The sequence below is a fragment of the Phocoena sinus genome, chromosome 3 (assembly GCF_008692025.1).
Source record: "Phocoena sinus isolate mPhoSin1 chromosome 3, mPhoSin1.pri, whole genome shotgun sequence".
In the NCBI taxonomy this organism is placed as follows: Eukaryota; Metazoa; Chordata; class Mammalia; order Artiodactyla; family Phocoenidae; genus Phocoena; species Phocoena sinus.
The window spans coordinates 159,479,486-159,488,076 of NC_045765.1; the positions used below are offsets into that span (position 1 = coordinate 159,479,486).

The 8,591-nt window shown below is 44.2% G+C and overlaps 1 pseudogene; it reads right to left on the reverse strand.

The window, feature by feature from the left end:
* Nucleotides 1–986: 986 nt before the first annotated feature.
* Nucleotides 987–2,479, reverse strand: LOC116751139 (annotated as a pseudogene).
* Between the last annotated feature and the right edge of the window lie 6,112 nt (nt 2,480–8,591).

Sequence of the window (8,591 nt, forward strand, 5' to 3'; positions counted from 1 at the left end):
TTCCAGTGTCTTCCTGTCGATGATTGTCCAGCTGCTAGTAGTGATTCTGGTGTTCTCGCAAGAGGGAGCGAGAGCACGTCCTTCTACTCCGCCATCTTGGTTCCAATTCCAGCTTCTGTGGGAGGAGTCTGGCATGGCTTCACTGGGTCCTCTGCTTAGGGTCTCAAAAGGCTGCAATCATAGTTTCTGCCAGAGCTGAGGTCTCATCTCAGATTCCCTTAGGGAAGGATCCACTTCCAAATTCACTTAATTCTTCTGGCAATGAGTTTATCTCTGCTATTTAAATTATGTATCCTTTTCAAAAGCACAAGAGTGTACATTCTTGTACTCTGGGTCTCTTTTATAAGGATGCTAATCCCATTCATGAGGGCTCCAGCATCATGACCTAATCACCTCCCAAAGGCCCCACTTTTTAAATTAAGATTTCAACATATGAATTTGTGGGGGGGAACATAAACTTTCAGTCTTTAAGAAACACGTGCACCTCAATGCCATTTCTTTCAGACTTACATTAATTCTCTAAACAAACACTTATTGAACACATGCTAAGTGCCTGCCTAGGTCTGGAAATATGGTTAGAATTGGGGATAAATAAGTCAGTCATAGTTCATATGCTCAGGGATATTGTAAACTATAATCATATAAAGATATATATTGGAGTAATTAATACAAAGCTTCAGTATTTAACGTCACAAGAATTTTGGCTTTTTGTATTCCATGAACTGTTTTGTGAGTATGTTGTTCCTTCTAAACAGTGAATGACAGGAAAGAAATACAGATAAATTTGGTAATGTATTCAAGCATATCATAATGTACACAATTTTTAAAAATCATTTATAAGACAAATGGCAAATTAATTTTTAGGACCCTGAACATTCAAGGCAAGGTCGCATATTAGGATCTTTTTTTTTTTTTTAAGAGGGAGACGTGACTTTATTAGAAAAGTTAAAAAAAAAAAAGTACCAAAAACTGAGATGAGTTGGTCCTTAACAGATGCCTTGGTGGATGAGGCTGCTTTGGGCTGTGCTGGCCTTCTCCCGCTCCCGCCGCCGGGCAGGGTCCAACTCAAAGCAGCACCACAGCCGCAGGGTCTCATCTGTTGCTGCTGATGCCACTGTAGCCCCATCTGGGCTCATGGTCAGGCTAAGGACCTGGGCTGTGTGGCCTTTCAGCTCAGCCACCTTGGCCATAGTTGGGTTCCAAATCACCAGCTGTTTCTGGGCAAAGCCATGGCCTGAGATGAGCTCCTTGTAGTGGGGAGAACAGAGGATGGAGCACACCTGGGAATGGGCATCCACAGCCCTCAGACAGGCCCCAGAGCAGACGTTCCAGACACGAATGTGTCGATCACTTGTGCCCCTTCCAGTTGCCAGGACATTGGGTTGCCAGGGACACCAAGCCACAGCCTTGATAGCCTCTTGATGCTGGGTGAATGTCTGCAGAGGAACCCAGCCACCCTCTCCAGGAGCACTAGGCCACACGTTGACCAAATTAGCGTTGCCGCCACTGGCTAAATGTCATCCATCTGGGACCCAGCGCAGACCACACACTTCCTGGCTGTGGCCACTCAGTGTGGCCACATGGTGTTCTGCTACTTGAACATCATGGTGTGGGATGTGGCCAGAGAGTGAGCCACTACACGCGATATAGCTATTCCAACCGAGGGAGCCCACTCGGGCAGAATGGTCATGTTTCGAAGCCGTTTCTGCTGTTGCACATCCCATAGCTGCACTTCAGCACTGCTGGTACCCACAGCCAGGTAGTTTCCCTTCTTGATTGAGGCCACAGAAGATGTATAGTCCCCAGGCTGCTCCATTTGCAGCAGCTGCAGGAGGTCACCAGAGCTAGCACTCCACAAGTACACACTGTTGTCCAAAGCCACAGCCAGTATATTCCCAGAGCTCCAATCTACACGGTTCGGGTAGTAGTCATTCCGGATTTCAGGGGCATCCAGGATCCTGTCTGGCCGGGAAGGAATGTAACTGCTGGTCTTCCTGCTGGAGCTGGGCGTGGCCTTCTGGCTATAGAGTACTTTCAGTCTGTTCTGGTAACCTTCTGGGGCATTTTGTGGTTATCCACTGAGCCGAAGCATCTTGGCTTCCTCCACATGAAAACCGTTCAGGTTCAAAGCCCATGCTTTCTGATGTTCCTTCTTGGTGGGTGTCTGACTGTCTTCGGGCTGCTTCTCCTTGCTCGGGAGGAAGCTAGCGACCTCCATCTGGGAAGCACTGCGACGGGGGATAGGGCGATCGGCGCCAGGTTTGCTGGGAGTGGTCTGAATCTTGGAGCTGGATTTGCCGGGAGTTCGGCCCCGGGGTCCTCCCGGCGCTCTGGGATCGGTTGGCTGCCCGCATAGGCGAGGGGCCCGGCCCAAGGCTTCCTTCGCTTTGCGCTGCCAGCGCGCAGGGGCTGCGTTGGGCATGGGTGTAGCCGGCTGCCCCAGCAAGTGCAGGTCACCCTCGAACGCGAACTGGGCCATGGGAGCGTCCCCGGATCGCTCGGCCCAGCCGCCTCTCACCGCCAGGTCAAAGCAGGCTCCGATCCCAGACCCTAGGATCAGTATTAAATGTTTGCATCTAGAAAAGAAAATGATTGTAATAGTTTTAAAGATATTACACGGCTCTAATTTGCTTGTATTTTACAGACTTCAAAAAACACTGAAAGGTTTGTTTATAAAGGCTTCCAGATGATACTTTTTTTTTTTCTTTTTGGCTGCGTTGGGTCTTCGTTGCTGCGCGCAGGCTTTCTCTAGTTGCAGCAAGCGGGGGCTACTCTAAATTGCGGTGCGCGGGCTTCTCATTGTCAAGGCTTCTCTTGTTGCGGAACACGGGCTCTAGGCACGCGGGCTTCAGTAGTTGTGGTGCACGGGCTTAGTTGCTTCGTGGCATGTGGGATCTTCCCGGACCAGGGCTCGAACCCGTGTCCCCTGCATTGGCAGGTGGATTCTTAACCACTGCGCCACCAGGGAAGCCCCAGATGATACTTTTATGACAGAGGGAATACAGAGACAAAAACTAGAAAGGAAACATTCAGAGCCCCTTTTACAAGTAGGGAGTCACTAGGCTGGAATCTCATCTCCAAAACTGACCGGCCACGCAAAGGTCAAGCTACTTTCTCAGGGCAGCCCAGAAGCTTGAGAAGATTCCCAGAATTCCTGGACAGTAAAGCACAATTTCCCAGAGGATGCGCCCACTGCTCCCCTTCTTCCAGCCTCTGTGCTTTCACCCTCTCTTCCCCACTCCCACCGCTGGGCTCTGCCTCCTTACACGGGATTTAACTTACGTGTACATAAAAGAAAATAAACATCTTACACTGAAGTATAAAAATGTTGAAAGTTGTGGAATAAAATGAATTCCCTCCTCACCTCAAAATGTTTACAGATCTAATGGCCTTTACACGTAATGACATCACATCATGTCGTTATCAGTACTGTTAGACTTTTTGGCAAGAACTGTGATTTACTCATCTTAACACACAGATTTGAATGGATTTACTATTAGAAATGATAAAAGATCCCTTTAGACTCTGGAGACTGAGTTTAGGAATAAAACTAAAAGAGCGTGTTAGTAATTCATCATTACCAAGATACACAGGAACAATGAATGAAAAACATGAAGTGCTGGGACCCTTGTAGTACAGATTTCCAGGCTAGATTAACTTTCTGAAAGCAAAGGCCACTTTTCTCCTAAACGATATGCAGCCGTTTCCCTGGAGCTGGGTCAGTGTCTCTCATGCTGCATTTAGACTCTACCCCATTGTCACAGAAAATTCTAGCGAAAGTCTGCCTGCAGTGCCATTGTGTATTTGAACATTCACTACAATGCTGTTTTTTATGGCAAAACACACACACACACACACACACACACACACACACGATGTTAGAGCGTCTCATAACTTAAGCTTCTGTTCCTAAATAGAAATAAATTCCCGAAAATTTCTTTCGGGAGAGACCTCACCTCTGCACAAGATGCTTTGCATATACTGATTGGTGAAGCAGTTTCCTTGAAAATAACCCAGTTTATTCATAGGATTTGGGAACTAGCATAAGTAAAATCACTGGCAAACAAAGCTTGAAATAATTTTTCCTCCATTTAATCTCTTTTAAATGGACCGTTTGATTTATGAATAGAGTAATCATAATGCAGACTCCGTTCGGGGAGAAAGCATATGTAAGTGACTGGAAAGGATTGGAGGTGTCGTCACAGTATATTAACTCTCATGTATGATATACTCACAGTAGCTACTAAACCGTGGGGATGGTTCTGCTTCAGAGTTGCTCTTAAACTCACCCAACTTACTCAATGGAGCTTGGGCATCTGGAACTGAAATACAATGCACAGTAAAAAAACTATCGTACAAGAGCATGGTACCTTGACCACAGGGAGGGAGAGTAAACACAAGAACAGTGGGACCACAGTCACTTCCACTGGCATATCTAAGTTTCAGGGAAATGCTGGCTTACTTGCATTTTTCTTCTTTTTTAATTAAAAAAAAAAAATCTACAACCAGCCTGTCAGTTTACAGCCCTGGAAAGATTTTTGTAGCCAAAATACAAACTTCCCAGAGGGGCTAAAGACTCTCTCACACGTAAGTCAATCAGCATAAATAGCTCTTTTCAATAAAATTAGTATTAGTATGTCTTTGAATATATGGTTATTTAGCATCGATTATTATTGTTTCTTGATAGAGATGTCATTAAAATGAAGGGTTTTTTTTCCTAAAATTAATGAGCAAAAATTACCAGATTGTACTATTAACGTATTGACTCCAAATAAGATACACTGGAACTATTGATAATTTGAATTGCTGAAGCTTTTAAGATGTTTAAAATTCTTTATAGTTCTCACTCCTATAATCCTTCGTGCATCTAGTTGTTGCTCCTATTTCAACTAAAAGATGAAAGGTTTGCCCAAAATATAGACTAAGTGCAGGGAAGAAGTGATTTTCTTGTTTCTCTCTCTCTCTCTCTCTGTCTCTCTCTCTTTTTTTTAACATCAAGGTGGGAACAAGTACTGGTTTTAATTTTAAATAATCCTTCAAAATATTTGTGAAAATGCTTACAAACAGTAAAAATCAACAATTAAAAAAAGGGGGGGGGGAGAAAAAGAATTCACAGTTACCTAGCGGCGGAAAGCCCTCTGGAAAGAGTTTCAGCACACCGACTCCCATTAAGGAAAAATATTGAGCGAGTGATTGGACAGGGGAAATGTGAACACAGAGTTCATCATAAATATTGATAAGCCAATATCAGATCCTGGGTAACCAAGAGGACCGCGGGTGGGGAGATTCTTGTTTGGGGCTGGAATGGAAACCATATCAGATGGTATATGGTGCTTGCTTCATCTGAGCTTAGATTGTTGGTCTCTGTTCAGAATTAAATGATATGGTTGATAGTCTTCCAGAAACAAGGTTCTAGACTCTCCACCAAGCTCGCCTCTCCATCCACTGCTTTCAGCTTTAGCGCAGGGGGGTAAGTTTGCTAATCCCACAATTCTCGATGAAGACCTGTGGCTGTGAATTCTGAAGGTGATTCCCCCTTTTTCTCTTACAGCCCCAAAGATTGTTTCTTACCTCGTGCAGCCCACACAGGTTGATACAGAACCCAGGTGCCTCGGGTGGGGTTTAGTCTACTCTTCCACTTTTGAGAGAAGCAGTGTAACTCACTGCCTTCACTTACTCTGGTTTCCACCACAAATCTGTTCCTAGACCCCAAAGAATGGATGACTTGAACTGTGTAGTCTGGATGAAAGAACAAAGAAACAACCTTCCATTTCCATCTCTTTCTTTCTCCAGCCAGTTTATTAATAAATTGTCATCTACAGAGCATTTACCACTAGAATACCTAGCCATTTTTATGAATGGCAAGACTAGAGAAAAAGCCCCCATACTATGAAAGTAATATGGACCTAAAACCTGATGGTGAACACACAGCACTTCTCTGCTAGTGTGTAGCAAGCGTGCCTTTCAGTCCTGGTTAAAAGCTACCAACTTGTAAAACAGTTCAATAGGAAACTTTCGCTTTGAAATTGTGATGCTCGATTGTCAGCGCTAGAGGAACCATTTCTGATGCTTTTTGCCCCAGATGAACCATTTTACCAACAGCCATTAACTATCTCCACACTGATAACCATGTAGTTATGTTCGTCAGAAGCCCTGATCCCTTGAATAAATGTTACTGAGCCCACTATTTAAAGGAACCCTCCGGCAAATCCTTTGGCAAAGCAATGAAAAAATTTACAGTCAAGCATGGCCCTCTAGTGCCTGTTTTGTAAGTCTATCATTTCACGTTACTAGGTTTGCTAAAAGTAGGCCTTACACATTGGCAATAAGCATTTGCTCACCTCAACCTAATACCTTGCTATTTATTACCCGTACTGAGAATGTGCAGACCTCATGAGATGCAAAACCATGCCAACATCTATTAAAGGGAAGCCAATTAGAATAAACTTAGCCATCAGTTAGGCCATTCCTCGTGTGAGGCATTGGCAGGTAACACTGAGAGACAGTGTGTTATTGTTTCAATGTACAAACTGGAGTCTGATTATCTGGCTTTGAATCCCAGTTCCCATGAAAGTGTCTAAACTTCAGATCCCAGTTCTATAAAATGTGGATGACAATAATAGTATTTACCTTCTACCTTGAGCTGTTGTGAAAACAAATTAATAAGACAATGAATATGGTAAGTTAGCATGGTACCCGGCACACTGGCAAAAAGACCTACCACTTCAGAAAGGAACTGGAAAAGTCTCAGTACTGGCTCCAGTGGGACGTTGGAGGCCTGCACTTATCATGGCAGCCTCAGCGTCTTCCCTTTAAGTTCTTCCCCCTAGCTAGCCACAGAAAAGGGTTGAGCTGAATCAAGAGTTTCCACTGGTTTTGAACAAAGGTTGGCAGCAGTCACGGGGCCTCCATCCCTCCCATCCTCATTGGCTCCCATCCACACTGTGCCAAGTACCACATCAACAGGATGCGGAGTCATCTTCCGTGGTCCCAGCTGGCTCTGATTGTGCTATAATGACTTGGCTATAGCAGATGCTAGGATGAAATCATGTCTCAACTTCACCTCCTGAATGCAATGTTGTTTATATTTGCCCAACACTTCCCCCCTCCCCTTGGGTCTTTTAAAGAGCATGCCAAAGGCTTTGTTTCTTTTACCTGAATAAAGTCTTCCATTAAAATAGTTGAGAACAGTTAGTCTTCCTGACACTTTGCAGATCTGGAAGAGAGTTTTCATAGCTACACAGTCTTCCCCTCCCCAGAGTCTGGCTTCACACTGAGCGAAAGTGATCCTTCTAAAAATCTAAACCAGATCATGCCACTCCTGTGTTCCAAAAACCAGAGTCCTTAGATGGCTTACAGGCAGTAACATAATCTCCACTTAGCCCCACTTCCTCTTCCTCTACTCTCTTCCTGGCTTCCTTGCTTGTCTTTGTATACCCGCAAGTGCACTCCTACCTCAGGGCCTTTGCACCTGCCCTTCCCACTGCCTGGAATGCTCTTTGCCCCAGATATCTGTGTAGCTCAATTCCTTGCTTCCTGCTGGTCTCAACTCAAACGTCACCTTATCAGGCAGGCTTTCTTCTATTATTCTATATCAGATAGAACTCTCCCTCGCACGCCTCTCTCTTTCCTTTTACTCTGCATGCATCACCACCTTGCATATTATATACTCACTGAGTTTTTGGCCGGCTCCTGCACTAAAATAGAAAGTTGATAAGAAAGCGTCTACTTTGTTTGCCACTGTACCACCAGCACTTAGACCCCTGAAGGTGTTCAGTAGGTGCTCAATAAATGGTTATTAAATGTTAAAAGAACTACTCCCTAGGGGACTCAGCAGCAATCAGATCTCTCATTCTAATGCCTATTTACCCAACAAACGGTCGCATTGCTAGTATCCTTCTTGTCAGTCTAGTTATTGTTCTCAACCTTCTTGGATTCTTTTAAGTTCCTTCTGTGCTTCCCACACATGACCCACATTTCTTTTTCACCAGTATTCTGGGACACCTTATATCACTCTCTACTCCCTGATTCGTTTTTTGTAATAATCTACAGAACATTGTTTCACGAATTGTTTAAAAACACCCCACTCATAACAACGAACATACTGTTTTCAGTGCGTATAACCTTGGTGCACATAGGTAGCAGTCCTTCTTTGGTTTTGCCTCAGCGTTTTGTAGGTGCTCTGCAGCTCTGAGGTAAGATGAGCTGCTAGGAAGATGGATGATCTATCCACAAACAGCGATGGTTGTATAAAGCCAAGCCGAGACCCTATGGGTGTAAAGATCCTATAGGTATAAAGCCAAGAAGTTGGATGTTTGAATTGAGTTGTATCTTGCTTTCCAGTTCTTTCTTAAAAGCATTGACAAAGCATAAGTTTGGTGACTAATACGGAATTTGAATTTCTCTGAGAAAGATAAGGAGGCAGCAGGACAGAAAGCCTGACGGGGTCCCACTGTTAAAGGAAAGAGTTCTGAGAAAAAGAAGCTTGTTCTTACCATAACTTTCAAATAACAATAAAGAGAAACTTATCGGGAAGAACGATAACAAAGAGAAGAGGGAAATCTGGAAGAAATGAAAATAACAGAATTGAC